The sequence below is a fragment of the Cherax quadricarinatus genome, chromosome 33 (genome assembly GCF_038502225.1).
Source record: "Cherax quadricarinatus isolate ZL_2023a chromosome 33, ASM3850222v1, whole genome shotgun sequence".
NCBI lineage: Eukaryota > Metazoa > Arthropoda > Malacostraca > Decapoda > Parastacidae > Cherax > Cherax quadricarinatus.
In genome coordinates, this window is record NC_091324.1 from 9,405,212 (window position 1) to 9,428,841 (window position 23,630).

Here is a 23,630-nt window from a genome sequence, read left to right on the forward strand (position 1 = left end):
AGTTATTCCAATAACATCCGGTTCAGTTATCCCTTTGGTATTCAAATCCTCTACATTTAAAGAATTTGTTTTGCCGACACACATCCAAGCTATTTAGTGCCTCACATTTTCTCCTCCACTTCAGTGATTGTTGCTCTTGATTTTTATTTTTCTGGGGGGATGGATTTTGCTTTAGTTACTAAATATATTTTTCAGTGAGCTCCTACGGCTGTGCCTTTAGCCAGTATGTGCCTGTAATACGCTTATGAATGCTTTCAAGAGTTTTTCTACTCTCGCAACCCGACGGGTCAGTACTAATTTGTTGACTGTCTCTTCAACTTTGCTGTTGCTCTTGGCGTCCCGCTGGTCCACACAGCCAGGTTGATTTGGCACTTAGAGAAAGCAGTAATTCAATTTCCGCTTGAAATCTTCTACATTTGCCCCTAAAATGCTTGTACTTGCCATTAAATAATCTGTCATTCTCACATGTTCGGCCGTGATTCTAAGATTTTTCTAGTGATTACCTATCAGTTTACTTTTATCTTAAACATGTGAATATTTATTTATATTATACATCATACGAGCCATTACTGCCTAGTGATCATCGCAACCATGACCTGGTTGCAAGAATTTTCGAATTTCCTTTGAAAACAAAATATGTAATTTCTCGGATACTTGAAGGGAGGGCACTGAAAAGCGCTGGATACTTTGTTTGCTGTATTTGTATTTGTGTATTTACTGTACCCTGGCTTTTCGCTGGGGTTATTCTGCACCATCTGTTAGGTTTCCTTTTTTTTCAAAAGGTGTGTTCTGATTCTGATGTAGGGCTCGATCTAGCGAAATGGAGCTATCCTCTCCTTCCTTGGGTCAAACCTATTTGCCTCCCATTCAACGGAAGCTATTTGACCCCTACGAGCCTAACAAGGTTCTAATTTCAGTGTACGGATTCAGAACTAGGCTAGTTTTTATACTAGGAAATTCTCGAATACCTTGCGCTTCACGGAGTATGTTTTTTTTTTGTATTTTTAAAAGTATAACTCAGAGGTTTCCAGCGTTCATTCGCTCACTTACCCAGGACACTAAGAGGTGGTGAAGTAAACTCAATATACAGTTTCAAGAATAAGCACGTTAACAGTTTGAAGAACAGGTACTATAAGGCAGATGAAAAAGTAGTTATGAACGCAGTATACATTAGGTAAGTAAATCAAATGAGTACACACTAGGTGAGCATCCTGGCCTTTCTTACTGACTGCCTGTTCAACTAGGCTGTTACTTATAGCAGCCAAATGGTCCACATATCAGTCATCGCAGCCTGGTTCATCTGATGCTTGGCGGAGATTGTAATCAAGTTCCCAGCAATATTTCTGATAACTGCCGGTAGCAGTAGCAGTATCAACATTCTTGGGCCACGAATGTTGATACAATGTTTTCTTCTTGTGCCTTTGGTGCCTTTACTTTTCTCTGAATTTATTTTACAATTTCTCTCTTAACTCGCACTCCAGTATATTTTTGTGGTAATGTGCAGATAGGGGCCTGGCCCTCCAATATCGTCCACATATACACTATCAGGTTATGCAAATATCGCGAAAAAGCAATACAAGATGGTTTTTCTTTTCTTCACTCCAAAGAGTATATTGCTAGTGCTCTGAAGCGAGTGCAGGCAGCTAGAAGAGTACAAACTAAACGAGTAACGCAGGCGAGTACAAACTATCGGGTAAGTACAAACCAATATAAGAGAGGTTACTGGATAGACTTAACTGATTATCCTGACTGGCCAAGTGACACGCACATCAACAAGAGGTCGCTAGTTAAGGTACAAAACTAGAGTCTTTTAGTAAATTTTGCTTCACGATGCTGGACAAAGCATTCTGCATAATTTTAAGAAAAATTAAGGCTGCAGCTAGTTTAATGTATTAATAAGCTTTGCTAGTATGTACCTTGAACTGGACTTCAATGTACCAGAAGAGAGCTAATATTTGAAATTTTATTGTTATGAGGCAGTGTAATACCAAAAATATATAAATGTAAGCTTTATACGATGCACAAAACTGGTATTTGCGCGCGCGCGCGCACACACACACACACACACACACACACACACACACACAATGAAACGAGCACACAAACATTAATTGCAAAATATAGTAAATGGCCAATTCACATGGCTCTGAAAAAAATCGCCGTCTATTTATTATTATTTAATTTAACAATTGGTGAATATAGCATACATCTGAGCAGTGAAGAAGAGACGTTGCAGAACAAGCTTTTACTGGAACGACGTTTCGCTCTACGTAAACTCCTAAGTCATGATTTGACGAGACTGCACTTTTCTTCGCTATTATCAGTGATACGTCATTTGGATGTAGTATGTATCTTTGCAAAACATCTAAGTTAGTCTTGCGATTAGAACGTGGTTTGTTCTCATCAACGTGATTACAAGGGATTTTTTTAATCTTTGTTACTTTTTCAAAAACAGTTGCAAGCACGCATTTTAAAACAATTTTTCCAAACCACAACAACAGCAACAAAAAAAATCTTAGTAATTCTTTAATATAGCTTACTATGTATACTATTTCGGGACTGCTCAAACCAATGCATGTCTTGCCTGTATGAATCAAATCACACTTTGATGAAAAATAAACTAGAATGACACTTTCTACATCACATTAGCCAAAGAAAATAACTCTTAATGACAGCCAACTGGGTATATTATTACCCACCAGTTGCTACCACGAAAATAATAATAGCAGTTTATGATGACAATTAATAACAGGGCTAAAACTTTCTCAGAATTAAAACAATAGTTTTAATAAATAATTTTCAGTTCATAATATATTTATATCTTTGTAACAAAGGAATATATTCAAATAAAATGATATTTAAGTACATTGAAAATAGAAGTGACAATATAGTCAATAGGATTTGCAAGGGAAAGTGACAGCAGTTTTAAGACGCAGGGATAACTAGGCGCTTCCCCAGTCAATGTGGTTGACTTACCTCGACTGTGTGTAGAGTGGAATAAGTAGGTGGCCAACACCAGCAGACACACTGCTGCTCGTGTGTTATCCATGGTCGGTCCCACGGATATAATCGAGAAAAAAAAGGATACTTAGGCACTTAACACCCTGCTAGGGCATTTTTCCCCTGCCAATGGGATGAATTTGGTTTAACTGTGATTTTCACAAGTTTGATTTTTTCAAGTTAAAATTTTCCACATATATAAAAAAAAACCTATAAAAATCCAAGTCTCTTAAAATATGTTCTTAGGCGGAACAACGTATCCAGCAGCCGACTTTCAAGTATATCCAGATTTCCACTGATAAAACTTTTCCACTTCACTGGTTTGTAAAAAAAATACCGTCCACATCCGCAAAAAAGGATCACATTCTGCACAATATCATTTCATCACTACTATATAAATGAACTAGTCATAACACTAGAAACGGTGCCGTGTACATATATTCCAGGGTTAGCATGCGTGGGTTGGGGGAGTGAGAGAGTAGAGGGAAGCGTGGAGAGGTGCCGGTAGGCTGGCCAGCAACACCACCACTCACTGCACAGTCGCGACGACCACTGACTGACTAGACTCCAGCATGGCTCCGGCCAGACCAACCACCACCACCCAACCTCCACCAACCCACCCACCAACCCTCCATGCCACATACTATAAATGCCCCTCCTTTTATTTTGTAAATGCAGTATTTATGATTTCACAGAAAATGATATATTGTCAGGACTTGTATGCTCTTGGCAATTTGTCCTGAGTGTACTCGTGTTACATATGCACTATTATCACGTACATATTCCTTAAGCTTCAGAGATAACTAATTTTAACGGCGTTGAATATATTATTAGCACAATGAAACCATAAAATCAGTTACGTGAAAATTACGCCAATAAAACAATAAAATTAACAAATAAATAATCATGTTAAGTACTGTGGGAAAGGGAGAAAATATTTATAGTAGTTGGATGTAGTGTGGCACGGTCCTGGTTTAACCCTCCGTACTTCGTCACTTGTTTGAAGCACCGAGCACTGAGTCATGGTACACAACTACTTTAGTTCACGCTAAGCATTGCTTATGATCGCTCCAAGTCACTTTATACCGTTCCATTCGCGAACTAATTCCCTTTGAGGTAGGTACATACCTTCACTGGTGAAGGGCTCTTGATCCAAAGAACTGGTGCTACTCATCTCTTCATAGGGTTAAACTTGACTATCTCCCATTTCCCCGGGAGCTAGTATACAATTTTTCGCGTTAAGCTCAACACTCCAGTACTACTCTCACTGTAGACTCAACACTTCAGTACTACTCACATTGTCGACTCAACACCCGAGTACTACTCTCATTCTGGACACAACACCCCAGTACTACTCTCATTCTGGACACACCACCCCAGTACTACTCTCATCCTGGACACAATACCCCATTACTGCTCTCATCCTGGACACAATACCCCATTACTGCTCTCATCCTGGACACAATACCCCATTACTGCTCTCATCCTAGACAAAACACCCCAGTACTACTCTCACCTTCGATACAACACCCCGGTACTATCATCTTGGACACAACACCTCAGTATTTCTGTCATCCTGAACACAACACCCCAGTACTATTCTCAACTTGGACACAACACCCCAATACTACTCTCAACTTGGACACAACACCCCAGTACTACTTTCATCTTGGACACAACACTCCAGTACTTCTGTCATTATGGACACAACACCCCAATACTACTCTCCTCTTGGACACAACATCTCTGTACTTCTGCCGTCCTGGACACAATATCTCAGTACTTCTGCCATCCTGGACACAACGCCTCAGTAATTTTATCATCCTGGACACAACACCCCGGTACTATTCTCATCTTGGACACATCAATGCTCACCTTTCGGTCTTAACTTGCAACTGAACTATTTCCTCAAACTATGCAAAGTCGATTACAATGATGTGCAGTAATGACTAGGGATATAAGTGCTACAATACTCAGTGATAGACACTGTTTACATATAATCATTAACGAGATCTCTCCTGCAGTAATATGCATAAATTAACCAACGAATATGAAAGTTATCAATGAACTTTAGGTTATGAATAAATAACAAATGTAATTATCATAACTAAATATTTACTTGCATCAAGCAGTGCAAAATTTACTAATTAACCAAGTAGAATATTAAATGCATTAAAGTTTATTTGAACATATAAATATTTTTAAGAGGCTGTGCTGAAAGCTTGCGTCTGTTTTTTATGGGATTTACTTAAGGAATTACCATAGTGGTTACTTGAAGAAGCTAAGTAAGAAACTGGATTAAAAAAGAAAAGCATCGCGGAATGTAGCAGGTTAACTTCAGCTGATTTCAAGAATCATCGCCCCTACAGCCCGGTCCCAGACCAGGCATCCCTGTTGTCGGCCTGATAAGTTAAGCTGCTGGCAGGGTACTACACAACACATGGAGAATGCATATATTTATGTTACTCATTCTTTGTTTTCAGTGATCATTAAGTACAGGAATGGCGGTAACATTACAGGACGTCTTTCATGTATTTTTAATGAACTCTGTATAGTCAAATCAGTAGTCTCATACACTGAAAGAGTTACAGTTAATCACATATACTTTATTTCATAGCATCCAGTACAGTATAAACATACAACACGCTAAATACAATACTACTGTACTATACATTTCTCATCTGGTCATAGTTGAATAAACATACTTCTAGGTCATGATTTTGTAGCCAACTTATTTTAGATTTCGAAGAATTGAGACACTTATGCAACACATGGGAATCTTTATTGAAGAAACGTTTCGCCACACAATGGCTTCATCAGTCCAATACAAAGTAGAAATAGGTAAGGAGAGTAGAAGTATGAGGTAATCAGTCCCTCAACCTGGATTCGATGTGTTCAGTCCATCACTCTTACTACAAGAGTGATGGACTGAACACATCGAATCCAGGTTGAGGGACTGATTACCTCATACTTCTACTCTCCTTACCTATTTCTACTTTGTATTGGACTGATGAAGCCACTGTGTGGCGAAACGTTTCTTCAATAAAGATTCCCATGTGTTGCATAAGTGTCTCAATTCTTCAACTTGTCGGTTTTCAAAACCATTCATCACATATTTTAGATTTCGTTACAATACATCCAAAATAATTTAAGAAAATGGACAGTATGTATCAATAAAGGGCTGGGAAATACATGAAATATGATATACTTGTTTCATAGATGAGTAAAACTAAAAAATACAGAATTCTTAATGATCAATGATATAGACAACTTAGCTTGTAACAAAGCAACATAAATGTTTAGATTCAAACATAATATGGCCAGAACTATGAGTGGGTAATTCTATATTTCTAAAATAAACATATCTACCTGACAGCTATATAACTATCCCTCTTGTTTGCTCATGGTTTTGTGGCCATCTTATTTAAGCCTTCATTATATCAATGATATTTTCAAAAAAAATAATTGAATACGTTTTAATGAAAATTTGGAATGCCATGAAAAATTATATCCCTCTTTTAGAAGTATGTAAGACTTAAAGAATACAGAATTTTTATTGATCACTGATTTAATACCCAGCGTGTAGAAACGCAATATTATTTTCAAGTAAAAACGCGTTACTTAAACGTATAGTTTATAACTACTACTGTTAGTGGGTAATCTCAAACATTTTTCCAAGCATTTGATAAAGCAACTTTAAAAAGCTAAAATAACTATAACTAAAAACTATCACTATTCCATAATTTCAATCAATAATCTGGCATGAAATATTAAAAGTGTAGCGAGATTAATCCTAAATACTTTTAAAATGCTCCGCAATTTCATTCTGCTTAATAATATTATCTACATTATTAATCTAGTATTTTGACAAAAGCCATGCATTTTCTTTTACTCGTGTTAATTTGTAACTTTAAATAATGCAGTTTTTTCAACAAAACAATGAATTCATTTTTTAAATTTTCACTTGAATTAGCCAAAAGAACAATATCATCTGAAAATACAATGATATTTACTACGAAAAGTGGAACCTACATCCCACCTCCATTGAGGCTATATCTTTAATAACATCATCAATATTTATATAGCAATGGCGAGACAATGCCCTCTTGTCTTACACTCTTGTTAATATAATAATCGCCTTTGTTTCCACCCCACACAATTTTTGGCTTCTTGTTTTTAAATACTATGTAATAAAATATACATCAAGAGGGATTCCTCCATCAATAAACATGTGTGCTACAATAATGTGGTCTTCCTTATCAAATGCTTTAGATAAGTCTATGGCAGTAGCAAATGCCCTTCATCTCTTTCTCAAGTAAGACATAACTGGTTCTTTCAACATTAAATATGAAGCAGTAGCAGATAATCCCTTGTTGAACCCAAACTGCCTAGAATCAAGCTGTATTATTCCTTCCTACATAACCAACAAATGCATTTCAAATAGTTTCAATAAACAAGATGATATAGCAGAGTTACCTTTTCTGTCTTTAAGTAGGAGATTGTATGTCAACAAGCATTCACAGAACATATAATATAAAGCAACAAATCACTGAGACTCATGTTTCCATCAAGTGGAATGAATCCCATCATGACCAACACCACCATTAAATTCATCAATAAACTCTCTAATCTATCTGTTGATATTACAAATTAATTTTTTTGTTTCTTAAGACATTGCCCAAGCTTAGCCAAAAAAAAAAATTCATTGTGCCAAATCCTCATTATTTGTAAAAAAAAAAAAAAAAAAAAAAGTGAAATATCTCCTCAACATTGTTCTTACCATCAATAACATTTGAATTCTTATTATATTCCTTTGCTACTGTATCTCCTTCCAGAATGACTGCATATCGTTGTTTCTGTATTTTTCTTCAACAGATAATAATCTTTCTCTGACTTCTTTATTTCTACACAAAGCCCGAGTCGCTTCGAAAGTTTTTCTGCTCTGAGTCATCGCCCTAAAAAATGGAGACTATATTCCTACCACTCTTCAGTGAGTCAATATACTTCTTTAGCATTATCACATAAATATTTAACATTTCTATTCCAACCTGGAATAACTTTGAACTTATTTTGTAATTTAATCGTACAGTTGCCGGGTCACCGCATGGAGAGGATCTGGACTAGGACCCGTCCTGGCGAACCTACCTGTAACCTGATAATTACAATAGACTGCAAAACAACAGAGAAATTAAACAGGTGTTCAGCATCACGATTCGTCGTGTACACCTAAAAACCTTAATGGTCAACACATTTATTTAGTAATGAACCTGCATTCTTGATAGGTTACGTCTCTCTTAACACCTTAGTAGAAAAACAAGTCTACAATGACGAAGTCTCGGGTAAGTATGACTTTTTTTTTCAGGCAATGACTTAAAAAGCTCACATTTGAGCAAAATGTGTAACAAAAGACTGGCTTTTCTATACGTATCATTGTACTGCCCAACTTGTCGACATATTGCCTTCCTGATCAGTCAGGTTGCTGGTGCTCGCTGCACCATGACCGACTGTACCACAGCCTGGTTGATCGAAAAGTTCATTAAAGAACTTGCAAAGATATCTCTTCAACATAGGGGTCTATTAGTATTTTTCCTTACAGTTGATATTAGGGTGTTAAAAAAGATTCATACTTAAAATATTTTTTCATTTATCTCTAGGAGTATTTATTGCTCCACTCTTTACATTAATGACATCGATAAGGGAATAAAAAGCGACATGAGTAAATTTGCCGACGACGCACAAATAACCCGTCAAATAAATTCAAAGTAAAATACCATTGGAAGTCAGAATTATTTAAACAGATTAATGTTGTGGTCGGAAAAGTTGCACAAGAAGTTCAGTGCAGAGAACTGCAAGATTCTAAAATCGGGAGTGAAAATAACCCGAGGATTTATGAGCTAAATAATATGGAAATTCACAATATAGAATGTGGAAAGATCTTTGGAGTTACGGTACGCAAAATTCTGAAGCCAAAATAGCAACAAGAGTTCAATGGTTATTTTACAGTTATACGCATTATTAGTAAAGCCTCATCTAGATTATTTGTCGCAGTTCTGGAATAGTTTTGGAACGACTTAGACCATGTAGACCGTATTAGTCGTCTTGCACATGTATTTACCGAGGTAAATACATGTATATTCCGCGTGAATTGGAGCAGTGAAGCAGAAAGCCAATACAATGTGGGAGTTCTGCGGGTCGAGGCATATGCCCATTGTTGTTATACACCTTTTCAGCAATGGGCTGGCTGTCCCAGCTGGACTGTTTGTAGGCCAACATTGGAACGGGTTTTGTCGGTGAAGTAGCGAGAGTCTCCCACTCAGTAAACGGCCCTGGTACAACTTGGATATCATATTCCTGCTACCCCACCTGGTGGGGCAATTTGAGAGGATTTAAGTAATCCCAGTCCAACAAACCTGAGCGGAAGTGAGGCTGGCATCCACCGTTCATCATCAGTACACTTTCTAACATGGGACTTTACAAGTCTGCCATATTACTTGAGTTTGGAACTATCGAAGGCTAGAGAAAATCTCAAGAGGTAGGTGAGCTTAGGGAGGGAAAAGTATCTGGCGAGTAGGCAGAAGGAATCATGTATATTAGTAACTCCATTCCAAACTTCCATTATCCTGAGGACGAAGATACATTTTCCTAGAATCAGATCAGTGGTATCAGAACCGAGAGGAGAGGCAAGGAGACAGCTTGAATTAATGGTTTAGAAAACCGACAACATGATAAATAAGTTGTGCAACACCTGGGTATCTTCATTCTGGAAATGTTTCGCAAGTCCGGAATTATCTGGAGTTTACCTGGAGAGGGTTAGGGGGTCAACGCCCCTGCGGCTCGGTCTTAGACCAGGCCTCATGGTGAATCAGGGTCTGATCAACCAGGCTGTTACTGCTGGCCGCACGCAAACTGACGTGCGAACCACAGCCCGCCTGGTCAGGTACTGACTTTAGGTGCCTGTCCAGTGCCTTCTTGAAGACAGCCAGGGGTCTATTGGTTATCTCCCTTATGTATGCTGGGAGGCAGTTGAACAGTCTTGGGCCCCGGACACTTATTGTGTTCTCTCTCAATATACTCGTGGCGCCCTGCTTTTCATCGGGGGAATGTTACATCTCCTGCTGAGTCTTTTGCTTTCATAGGGAGGGATTTTCGTGTGTAGGTTTGGTACCAATCCCTCCAGGACCTTCCAAGTGTATATTATCACGTATCTTCTCGCCTGCGTTCCAGGGAATACAGATCAAGGACCTTCAACCGTTCCCAGTAATTTAGGCGCCTTATCGTACTTACTTGTGCCGTGAAAGTTCTTTGTACGCTCTCCAGGTCTGCAATGTCTCCAGCCTTGAAGGTGGCCGTTAGTGTACAGCAGTATTCCAGCCTAGAGAGAACAAACGATTTGAAGAGAATCATCATGGGCTTCGCGTCCCTAGTTTTGAAGGTTCTCATTATCCATCCTATCATTTTCCTGGCAGATGAGGTAGATACACTGTTGCGATCTTTGAAGGTGAGATCCTCTGACATTCTCACTCCCTGGTCCTTCACGGGTCTTTTTGGCTCTATTGTATGGTTAGAATTTGTCGTATACTCTAATACGGTTTTAATTTCCTCAAGTTTTCCATATTCGAGTAGTTGAAATTTCTCCTCGTTGAACTTCAAATTTTTGAGTGGCCCATTTGAAGATTTGGTTAATGTCCGCTTGGAGTCTTGCGGTGTCTTCGATGGAGGTCACTGCCATGGCAATCCGGGCGTTATCCGCAAAGGAAGACACGGAGCTATGACTTACATCACTGTCTATGTCCGAAATGTAGATGAGCGAGTACTGTGTCTTGTGGAACAGCTTTTCACCGTGGCTGCCTGGGACTTTACTCTGTTTACTATTACTCTTTGTGTTCTATTTGTCAGGAAGTTATAGATCCATCTACCAAATTTTTCTGTTTTTCCTTTATCACGCCAGTGGCTTCAGTGGAATAGAGAAACCATAGAAGATGAGTGTGAAGTAATCAGTCTGTTATCCTGCAGTCAATATGTGCAGGTCATCAATATTCATTAAGTGCAGTACATTCGCGGAGATGGGGCTTATACACTGCAGACAGGTAAGGTGGAGCAGTACTAGGCGAAATCACAAATGACAAAACTCACTAGTGGAAGTAGGTCGTGCCTGAAACTTCCCCAGATGCTGGGCTGAATGAACATTTACTTCAAATGTTTTGGCCTTATACCCGTGAAACCACCTGCTGAGCCCTGTGAGAATGACATGACAACTTTGTACACAGCATCCTGAAGGGATAAAGGTTCTTCATCTGCTGCTGTACTGTCAGGGATGTCAATGTTAGTGTTGGGAAATCTGGGTGGGGGTCTATTCATTAAAGTTTGTGCTGTAGTGGCATCCTTAGGGGGCAATGGTATCCTCACTAGTTATTAGCTAGGTGCTTCCGTAGTATTTCCCTCTTCTATTTTTATTTATTTTTTTTTTGTTAATTTGGGCTCTGATTTTTGAGGCTTCAGGTGTTCTTTTACTTGCATTTTCCCCGGCGGGTGTTTATCGCACTAGATTAAAGACGGATAAGGTTGTCATCTCGAGGGTAGTCATTTATTGCCTTAATAACGGATGTTGCTAGGGATTTATCCCTCCTGAGTGGGACAAACAGGAGGTTGTGGCAGGATCCAGTGACTGATAGGGCATGGCTGACTTCTCAAAGAGGTCAGCTTGAGAGCGAACTGCTTTGGGGATGTGTGATAGCGTCCTCGTGGATATGTTCATTTGATAGCATCTGTTGAGGTGAAGTCTGGGTGACTGATCAAAACACTGAGAACTTACTAAAACTAAACAAAAGTATACAATTAAATGTCTATAATATTTACTTAAAACCACTTTTCTTATTTTTTTAAACTATTAATAAAATTAATTAAAAATAACTGAGTATTACATACACTGAAAAAAATATTTACATCTGATTGTTAGTAACTGGCTGGTACCGTGCTGTTTTCTAAACATTTCTCACATTAAAATAAGTCAATTCTCGCCAACTAAATATAAATACCGTATGAATAATACTGTGCATGTTTGTTGTCGCCTCAGTGGCATATTGTATTAAGAGTTTCCAGGGGTATAAATATTGATGCATGTGGGTGTATGTGTCGAGGCTTGACAAAACACACGGCTACACAATCACAGTTTTATTGACAAAAATTACACAGAGTTCACAAACGAAATTAATATAGCTCTACGATAATCATCCCTCAGTGCTCGTTTAGGGATGAACAAACAGTTCAGTATGCAATACCACTTCATAAATGATGTTGTATCATGTACACACCTCTCATCACGGAATGTTTACCACACTACTGGTGTACAACCCTGCTGTCTGCCTCAGCATCACGCTAGGTTACTCTCCTTTACTGGGTACAGAATCACGGCAGTTTCCTCATCTCACAACTAAGGCTCATGCAAAAGTCTTCGTTCATTTCACAATTAACCCGTTTCGGCCCCTCTTGGATGATTACTAAGTTGTGACTTCAAATAGCTTTTAACGGGCTGATACTTCGTACAGTTCCCATTCTATGGATTAGTCGAGAATAATTCCAGTTATGGTAGTGTCACTTATAACAATAATGGTACACGTAAACCGATAGTTTGTATGTAATAAAGACACAAATTGCAGTTATGAGAAACGTATTCTGGACAACGCTTTGCCTGTGCAATGGGCGAAACGTTGTCTAAATAAATTTTCCAAAACTGAAAAATGAGCTTTAATCACATACAAATTTTCACTTGATATGTTCCTTTCATTAATGTATTTTACTGACTACAATCAGTGCTAACATACAATCGACCACAGTCTGACCCACCTTTCCTGCCTCCATGCCGTCCTCTGACGTCTGACCTTTCATAGTGGCCACGCTCCAAAATTTTCGAGCATGAAGTCTCGAACTTTCTTACAGACACACTGGCACCAGTCCTGCTCGTACAATCAATTCATAGAAGGCCAAACTGCCGCCTCCAGCCACACTCCCACGACAAGCCACCACTCATTGTTAGTTGCTAGATGACCTGTGTAGTAATATCCCTGTAAGGAGAGGGCATAGCTGTTGCTGAAGAACTATCCATCCAAGGAACTGGATCCTTCAAGGGAGGTTTCTTGATGCTGGTAACTCTTGATCTAAGGAATGGGAACAGGGCTCCAGTTCCTTGAATCTAGCCTGAATGCCTTTTATTTTCCCAAGCACTGTATGACTCCCACGGGTTTAGAGATTCCCTGTAAACGTAGAAAAGATAACATCCAATAATAATATGCCTTTCCTCTGATCAAACTGATTACCTCATGTTTCCGAGAAGCTGTATGACTCATACGGGTTTAGTGCTTCCTTTTGACAATAACAATAATAATAATAATAATAATGATAATATGTAGCAATGTTACAGTTTGAGCGCATTATTTTATGGTAAACAAGTAAAATACATTAAAAATATGGAGAAAACTAGAAAATATTAAACAAGAAATAACTTGTTTAAACATTTCATCTTAATTATATTATTAATAATCCTTTCATAATTAAATGTGAATTGTTTAATTCTAATAGAGTTTTCAAACTGCCTTTAATTACCTTGTGAGGATTAGCCAATGTTTAATAACAATAGCCATTTTTATGCTACATATACTTAATCATTATCTACAAAAGTCACTGAGAGATAAAAGCGGAATGGGAAGGTGAAATGCAAGAAGAAAGTCAGTAGGAAAAAGAGGTAACAGTGTACGAATGAAAGAAAAAAGTTGTGAGAAATATGCATAATTATTGGAAAAAAGGCTGACTAGTGTAAGAAAAAGTAACGAAGACGTGGAAAACGTGTGGTGTGAATTTCTGAATACAATGTTTGAAGCAGAGGTATGTGGCTATATGAGAGCAGGTGCAAGAGTAAATATAAATGACTGATGGAATGATAAGATGATAAAGGTGGAGAGGAGAAAGAGTTAATTTTGTATATGAAAGAGATCGAATAATGAAGAAGTGTTTATTCACTTTATTTTGAAGAAACATGCAACTCCCTCTCCATCTATCTTGACGACTAGACATAATGCTCTTTAGCTGCACAGAAAATCCAGCAACAAAGACAACCTGATATACTTACAGTCATAGCACTCCAAAACAAAGTGACTTCATTATATGCTTCTTTCTAAGGACAAAAAAATTATAGCAAGTTGTTCCTTAAGGAATATGAGTTTTCACATTTACGAAACTGAAGCTTCCCCAACATTTCATCAAGGGATACAGCTAAAGGTCGCCATAAATCCTTAACACAAAGAAACTCAGTAAACGTGATGAATTATTCTTCTGACAAACTGACATCACCATCTCCTGTACACTTGTCATGCAGCATCGGGGTCGCTTACAACACCACTAAAACTATTAGGAACATACGAGAACAGCAGAGTAACCAACCCTCACCAAAATAACACATAAACCCACATGGAGACAGAAGCAAACAGAGCAGTGGCAGCTGCATATTTTGGTTTTGCTTAAGTTCTCTTAAGCAAGGACATTACCAGAGGGATGTCTGTACAGTCATATTGCTGTATAAGTTGTATCATGTACCTGTAGAAATAAAGATTATTATTATTGTTGTTATTATTATCATCATCATCATCATCTACACAATGCCTTGATGCACAGAGCGTTAAAAACACGTGTGATTCAACACGACAAAGTTAGTCATTAAATAGTAGGAAATAAAACGCTTTGGGGCTTTGGTAATCTGGTCATTCGACAACACAGAACAGAACTAAGGAGTTTAACACTGCTCTGTCTCTAGGGAAATTACTACTGATGGAGCTAAACTTGCGTCTGTGAGACAAGAGTCAATCATGTACATCACTTTCTCCATCTGATCCTTCTCCTCCTACTCCTCTCACCTATCTTCCGCTCCTAAGTGAGTAATAAGTTCGCTCACAAATTACAAAATGGATATGTAAAGTAGGTGACGATTCAGTCCATCCTCTACCATTAAAGTGCAACATGGCAATGATCTAAGATTTTCCAAAAATAGTGCAGCTTCCATTTACAATTTTTGGGTTAATTGTGAATTGTTACAAGCACAGTAGCATTCTTAATACGCAGGCATTTATTGTTCCATAACTTGATAAAGCTCGTCTCGAGTGAAACATTGTCTACACTAAAAGTTTATACTTATATGCTTCTATGATTCACAAATGAAGAGTACTTAGAGGCGAAATATATCACAAATATAATACACAATGTTGAAAGACGTTTATGTAATCAGAAGTTAATAGACAGTTTAACGCAAAGGTTAAAGATGTAAAAACTGAGCTTCATTTGAGATAAATACAGTGTAATGCTCTGCAGAAGATGAAAGGCTTTTGATTCAAAGAATTAGAGAGGCCCTTTCCCTCATTTAGTATAAGACATGATTACCTGCCATGTCTCAGATGCTGCGTGACTTACGGGTTTAGAAAAATCCTTCGAAACATTATAATAATAATAATATAACAATCCTCAACAGGATTATCAGATTTCGTTGCACCAATAACCAAGATAAACAAGAGAACCTTAATGTGGTCATTATTAATGAACACAATTTCTCACCTCGAGTAACACTACTAAGATGATTCATAGCTGGAAAGTTGCACGATAAAACACTTAATATTGACCAGACGGGACATTGTTCCGAGCTTAAATATTATGTATAATACTGATCCCTAAATTACATAAATGTTGAAAGATAAATTAGAAAAGAGAGAAAGAGAGAGAGAGAGTAGTGGTGACTAACTCAGGCTATTAACATTCTTAGAAAATAAATAAGAAAGAAAATTCAAGAACTAAACTTATTCTCTCTTATAATTGTATAATAGGTAAAGATCAGCCTTGCAATTTAACTATAGCTTAATGTAGGAAACTTAAGGACGATTTATGTAATACAAAAGAGAAAAAAAAGTTTGCTTATATTCTTAAAACACTGTTTAGGTTACTTTAACCTAACTCATCCCAAATTTGCATATAAATAGGCACCAACAGCCAATTTAAATAAGCGGAAGGGTAATGTCTGGCAGCGGGGGATACATGGCGTCGTTAATTCGTCAGAAGCCACATGCTCGTGTTGCTGGGTGTGCAGAAAGTTTTCTGACGTATTCTCGACCAACTGACAACGCTGTCCCCACACTCACAGCAGACACCCCACGTGCTTTTTACTAACTCACCTGTACAACAACTGTATTTCACGATGAGCTTATAAATCCTTGTAGATCATTCAGAGTAAGGAGCGGTTTAAGCTAAATTCTGTCTGCTAATCGCTGTTCACTGAACTACGGCCATGGCTTTATATAAATATATATAAGTATGTATAAGTAGCATCACGAATCTATGAGCTGTAAACATTATTATTATTATTATAATCAAGGGGGAAGCGCTAAACCCGGAGGATTATACAGCGCCTGGGGGGGGGGGGAGGATGTGGAAGGCATTCAGGCTTAATTCGGGGAACTGGAGCACAGATCCAATTCCCTAAATCAAGAGCCCCTCACCAACATCAAGGAACCTTCCTTGAGGGGTGAGCTGTAAACAGCTCAGTGCAAAACAAACACTTTAAATGATAATTATATTCAACTCAGTCATTCTGTGGTCACAATGTTATCAGAGTTTAAACTAGTAGTAGTTTTTCAAGCGATAATAGTTAAGTTTTATAAACATTAAAGTCACGAGGCATCAAATTATTTTTTTTAAGGTCTTAAGCCAAAATGTTAAAACTTAATGTCTGTATATATTATTACTACAATATATACGGCAAAATTTTAAAGTTTAAGCTTAATAACGTATTTTTTTACAGGAACAGCGACAACAGAGTGGAAGCTTGAGGTAATCCCTATGTCTTACGAAACAGTAAAATACAAAGCAATCACCACCATTAGTCAGTGTTTACACTGACTTATGACTTTCATAATGCAAAGGGAGACAATAAGCACAGCATGAGGACACTGTTGCAGAGAATTAACTGAATTTTAGCATGCGATAAATACAGAAAGCAGCAAATATTGAATTAATCTTACAGGGTAGATGAAGCTTTAGCGTTGCAGATACTAGTATGTAATAACACATGTGAATCTACACCAAGAGGTGTATATCTCTGTTAATATACAGCAGAGTTTACTGTAATCACTATTTGTGACCCTCGTGTAGTAGATGGGTTATATATATTATTTTTTTTTATTGTCACACTGGCCGATTCCCACAAAGGCAGGGTGGCCCGAAAAAGAAAAACTTTCACCATCATTCACTCCATCACTGTCTTGCCAGAAGGGTGCTTTACACTACAGTTTTTAAACTGCAACATTAACACCCCTCCTTCAGAGTGCAGGCACTGTACTTCCCATCTCCAGGACTCAAGTCCGGCCTGCCGGTTTCCCTGAATCCCTTCATAAATGTTACTTTGCTCACACTCCAACAGCACGTCAAGTATTAAAAACCATTCGTCTCCATTCCCTCCTATCAAACACGCTCACGCACGCCTGCTGAAAGTCCAAGCCCCTCGCACACAAAACCTCCCTTACCCCATCCCTCCAACCTTTCCTAGGCTGTCCCCTACCCCGCCTTCCTTCCACTACAGACTGATACAGTCTTTAAGTCATTCTGTGTCGCTCCATTCTCTCTACATGTCCGAACCACCTCAACAACCCTTCCTCAGCCCTCTGGACAACAGTTTTGGTAATCCCGCACCTCCTCCTAACTTCCAAACTACGAATTCTCTGCATTATATTCACACCACACATTGCCCTCAGACATGACATCTCCACTGCCTCCAGCCTTCTCCTCGCTGCAACATTCATCACCCATGCTTCACACCCATATAAGAGTGTTGGTAAAACTAGACTCTCATACATTCCCCTCTTTGCCTCCAAGGACAAAGTTCTTTGTCTCCACAGACTCCTAAGTGCACCACTCACCCTTTTCCCCTCATCAATTCTATGATTCACTTCATCTTTCATAGACCCATCCGCTGACACGTCCACTCCCAAATATCTGAATACATTCACCTCCTCCATACTCTCTCCCTCCAATCTGATATCCAATCTTTCATCACCTAATCTTTTTGTTATCCTCATAACCTTACTCTTTCCTGTATTCACTTTTAATTTTCTTCTTTTGCACACTCTACCAAATTCATCCACCAATCTCTGCAACTTCTCTTCACAATCTCCCAAGAGCACAGTGTCATCAGCAAAGAGCAACTGTGAAAACTCCCACTTTATGTGTGATTCTTTATCTTTTAACTAAACGCCTCTTGTCAAGACCCTCGCATTTACTTCTCTTACAACCCCATCTATAAATATATTAAACAACCACGGTGACATCACACATCCTTGTCTAAGGCCTACTTTTACTGGGAAATAATTTCCCTCTTTCCTATGTACTCTAACTTTAGCCTCACTATCCTCGTAAAAACTCTTCACTGCTTTCAGTAACCTACCTCCTACACCATACACCTGCAACATCTGCCACATTGCCCCCCTATCCACCCTGTCATACGCCTTTTCCAAATCCATAAATGCCACAAAGACCTCTTTAGCCTTATCTAAATATATGTTTCACTGTAAACACCTGGTCCACACACCCCCTACCTTTCCTAAAGCCTCCTTGTTCATCTGCTATCCTATTCTCCGTCTTACTTTTAATTCTTTCAATAATAACTCTACCATACACTTTACCAGGTATACTCAACAGACTTATCCCCCTATAATTTTTGCACTCTCTTTTGTCCCCTTTGCCTTTATACAAAGGGACTATGCATGCTCTCTGCCAATCCCCAGGTACCTTACCCTCTTCCATACATTTATTAAATAATTGCACCAACCACTCCAAAACTATATCCCCACCTGCTTTTAACATTTCTATCTTTATCCCATCAATCCCGGCTGCCTTACCCCCTTTCATTTTACCTACTGCCTCACGAACTTCCCCCACACTCACAACTGGCTCTTCTTCACTCCTACAAGATGTTATTCCTCCTTGTCCTATACACGAAATCACAGCTTCCCTATCTTCATCAACATTTAACAATTCCTCAAAATATTCCCTTCATCTTCCCAATACCTCTAACTCTCCATTTAATAACTCTCCTCTCCTATTTTTAACTGACAAATCCATTTGTTCTCTAGGCTTCCTTAACTTGTTAATCTCACTCCAAAACTTTTTCTTATTTTCAACAAAATTTGTTGATAACATCTCACCCACTCTCTCATTTGCTCTCTTTTTACATTGCTTCACCACTCTCTTAACCTCTCTCTTTTTCTCCTTATACTCTTCCCTCCTTGCATCACTTCTACTTTGTAAAAACTTCTCATATGCTAACTTTTTCTCCCTTACTACTCTCTTTACATTATCATTCCACCAATCGCTCCTCTTCCCTCCCGCACCCACTTTCCTGTAACCACAAACTTCTGCTGAACACTCCAACACTACATTTTTAAACCTACCCCATACCTCTTCGACCCCATTGCCTATGCTCTCATTAGCCCATCTATCCTCCAATAGCTGTTTATATCTTTCCCTAACCGCCTCCTCTTTTAGTTTATAAACCTTCACCTCTCTCTTCCCTGATGCTTCTATTCTCCTTGTATCCCATCTACCTTTTACTCTCAGTGTAGCTACAACTAGAAAGTGATCTGATATATCTGTTGCCCCTCTATAAACATGTACATCCTGAAGTCTACTCAACAGTCTTTTATCTACCAATACATAATCCAACAAACTACTGTCATTTCGCCCTACATCATATCTTGTATACTTATTTATCCTCTTTTTCTTAAAATATGTATTACCTATAACTAAACCCCTTTCTATACAAAGTTCAATCAAAGGGCTCCCATTATCATTTACACCTGGCACCCCAAACTTACCTACCACACCCTCTCTAAAAGTTTCTCCTACTTTAGCATTCAGGTCCCCTACCACAATTACTCTCTCACTTGGTTCAAAGGCTCCTATACATTCACTTAACATCTCCCAAAATCTCTCTCTCTCCTCTGCATTCCTCTCTTCTCCAGGTGCATACACGCTTATTATGACCCACTTCTCGCATCCAACCTTTACTTTAATCCACATAATTCTTGCATTTACACATTCATATTCTCTTTTCTCCTTCCATAACTGATCATTCAACATTACTGCTACCCATTCCTTTGCTCTAACTCTCTTAGATACTCCAGATTTAATCCCATTTATTTCCCCCCACCGAAACTCCCCTACCCCCTTCAGCTTTGTTTCGCTTAGGGCCAGGACATCCAACTTCTTTTCATTCATAACATCAGCAATCATCTGTTTCTTGTCATCTGCACTACATCCACGCACATTCAAGCATCCCAGTTTTATAAAGTTTTTCTTCTTCTCTTTTTTAGTAAATGTCTACAGGAGAAGGGGTTACTAGCCCATTGCTCCCGGCATTTTAGTCGCCTCATACGACACGCATGGCTTACGGAGGAAAGATTCTTTTCCACTTCCCCATGGACAATAGAAGAAATAAAGAAGAACAAGAGCTATGTAGAAAAAGGAGAAAAACCTAGATGTATGTATATATATATGCATGTGCATGTCTGTGAAGTGTGACCAAAGTGTAAGTTGGAGTAGCAAGATATCCCTGTTATCTAGCGTGTTTATGAGACAGAAAAAGACATATATATATATATATATATATATATATATATATATATATATATATATATATATATATATATATATATATATATATATATATATATATATATATATATATATATATATTATTATTATCACACTGGCCGATTCCCACCAAGGCAGGGTGGGATATATACATATATATATATATATATATATATATATATATATATATATATATATATATATATATATATATATATATATATATATATATATATATATATATGTATATATATATATATATACATATATATATATATATATATATATATATATATATATATATATATATATATATATATATATATATATATATATATATATATATGGTGAAGAGAGATGCTGTTTTGCCAGTTGTTCGGGATCGGTTCCCCAGTCTTTTTTCCTTCATTTCAGCAGGCTACAGCAAACCCTCAATTCTTTTGTTTGGAGAACATGAAATTCAATCATCAGAGGATGTTCGGCAGGGTGACCCACTCGCTCCACTTCTCTTCTGCTTGGCAGTAAGAGAACTAACTTCCAGCCTACGCAGTGAGCTCAATATCTGGTACCTTGAGTCAAGGTTGAGGGACTGATTACCTCATTCTCCATCTGGTACCTGGATGATGGCACTCTGGCAGGTACTGAAGAGTCCCTGGTAGGGGACCTACAACTGGTGAAAACACAGGGAGAAGATTTGGGACTCATCCTCAATCCCTCCAAGTGTGAAATCATCACAGCGAACCAGGAAATAATCAATGCTGTGCGAAGAATCCTCCCGGAAGTCTCAACTACCACTCCGTCCAACAGTACCCTCTTGGGAGCACCGCTGGGTCACCGGGCCATCGACACTGTCCTCAGGGACAAATTGAATGACCTGATGAGAATGGAGGAGAGAATAAGTGATCTTGATGCCTATGATGCTCTGTATCTCCTCACAAGGTGTCTTACTATGCCAAGACTCACTTCTTGAGGTATGCACCCTCTTTTGACAACCCAACACTTGATGAATATGACGCACACCTGAGATCAACTTTTAAGAAGGCACTGAACCTGTCATTAGAGGATGAGCAATGGGATCAGGCAACCCTCTCAGTGCGACTAGGAGGTATAGTGGTGCGCAAAGCAATGCATGTTGCTTTACCTGCTTTTCTGTCTTCGTGTTTGGCTTCCAGTGCATTAGCCAAGAAGATAGTTCCCGAACGCTTGAGAGACGTGGTAGGAGCTCAAGACCCCAGGTTTACTGAAGCAGCGATTCGGTGGGACACCCTTACAGACTCCTCCAGTAGACCAGCTCCTCCCAAAGAGCAAAACAGTCCCACTGGGACAAACCGATCATGGAAAAAATCGCCAACACAATACTCTCCAATGCTTCAGGAAAGGACAAAGCTCGTCTCCTGGCAGCGAAGGCACCACACTCAGGAGATTTCCTGTTTGCTGTTCCCAATTCCTCCATGGGCACCCGTCTCGACCCACAGGCCATTCGGATTGGTGTTGCTCTTCGCCTAGCCGCCTCCATCCTCACCGAACATAGGTGTATTTGCGGCAGGGCGACAGCTGATCAATTCGGACTTCATGGTCTTGTGTGTCACACAGCAGAAGGGAAGTATACCAGACATGAGGAGGTCAATGACATCATAAAGAGAAGCCTTGCCACAGCCCGTTGCCCAGCTCAACGGGAACCCGAAGTACAGAGGTCTGATGGAAGTCAAAAGCCTCCTGATGGAGCCACTATGCTACCCTGGAAGGATGGAAAGCAGATTGCCAGGACTACACCTGTGCTGCCACATTGGCAGACACCTACTTGCCATACTCCGTAGTGGAAGGGGGTGGAGCTGCCAGCCACAGGGAGACCCAGAAGATCCGAAAATATGAAGACCTTCCCCCTTGCTATAGCTTCATTCCAATGGGGTCGGAGACTCTTGGAGCATGGGGCAAGTGTGCTCTAAAGTTCCTCAAAGAGCTGGGTGAAAAGCTGATCATAGAAACCAAGGACCACAGGACGACCAGCTTCCTCTTTCAGAGACTCAGCGTTGCGATTCAGAGAGGAAATACCTGTGGCATTCTGGGCACGCGGCCCACCGCAGGGGAGTTGGACGAAGTATTCGAGATGTAGCTCTGAGTTACCTATGTTGTTTTACTTTGTTGTATTTTTGTGAATGTTTGGCAAATGTATTTTGTCTTTAAATAAAACATACTTCAGGGAGAACCTTGAGTTTTTCCTGAAGCAAGTTTATTCTTTTCTCTGAGGATGAGGGTCCCCTGAACAGTTCTAGAGGTGGTACCTCCCTATATATATATATATATATATATATATATATATATATATATATATATATATATATATATATATATATATATATATATTATTGCGCAGTGGAGTGTTAAACTGCGCATTCGTTGTTACTGAACGAAAGGTTTGAGGACTTTAATATTAAAACATTTTAAGATGTCGAAAATAATATGCTGTGAGATTATTAATTAATATTATAAATTTGAACTACCTGGACTTGTGATCGCCTTTTACTGAACAGTCTCCAGTTGCACAAAATACTGCAGATATATTTCGTTGTTCTGACACACCCAACAGTGTAGCCAGTTTGCGATGTTCTCTGTTTATGCTGACATACCCACCAGTGTAGCCAGATTATGATGCTCCCTGATAATTCTGATATATCATTATGTTAATGGTATACAATACCGACAAGTACATGAATGAGATACATGTGAAACACCTCAGTATCCTGATTTCCAAAACGTTCAGCTTGCTCAGCAGACTTCTTCAGTCAAATATAGAGGCGACAAATATACTGGAGAGAGTTGAAGAAGAGATTTTAAGGTATATTCAGTCCTTCAACCCTCGTGTTCTGTACCATGGTATCACAGCACAGAGAACATTATCTACAACTTACCGGCATGTTCTTATGTGTGAGAAAGGTTGAATTTGAGAAGGACCT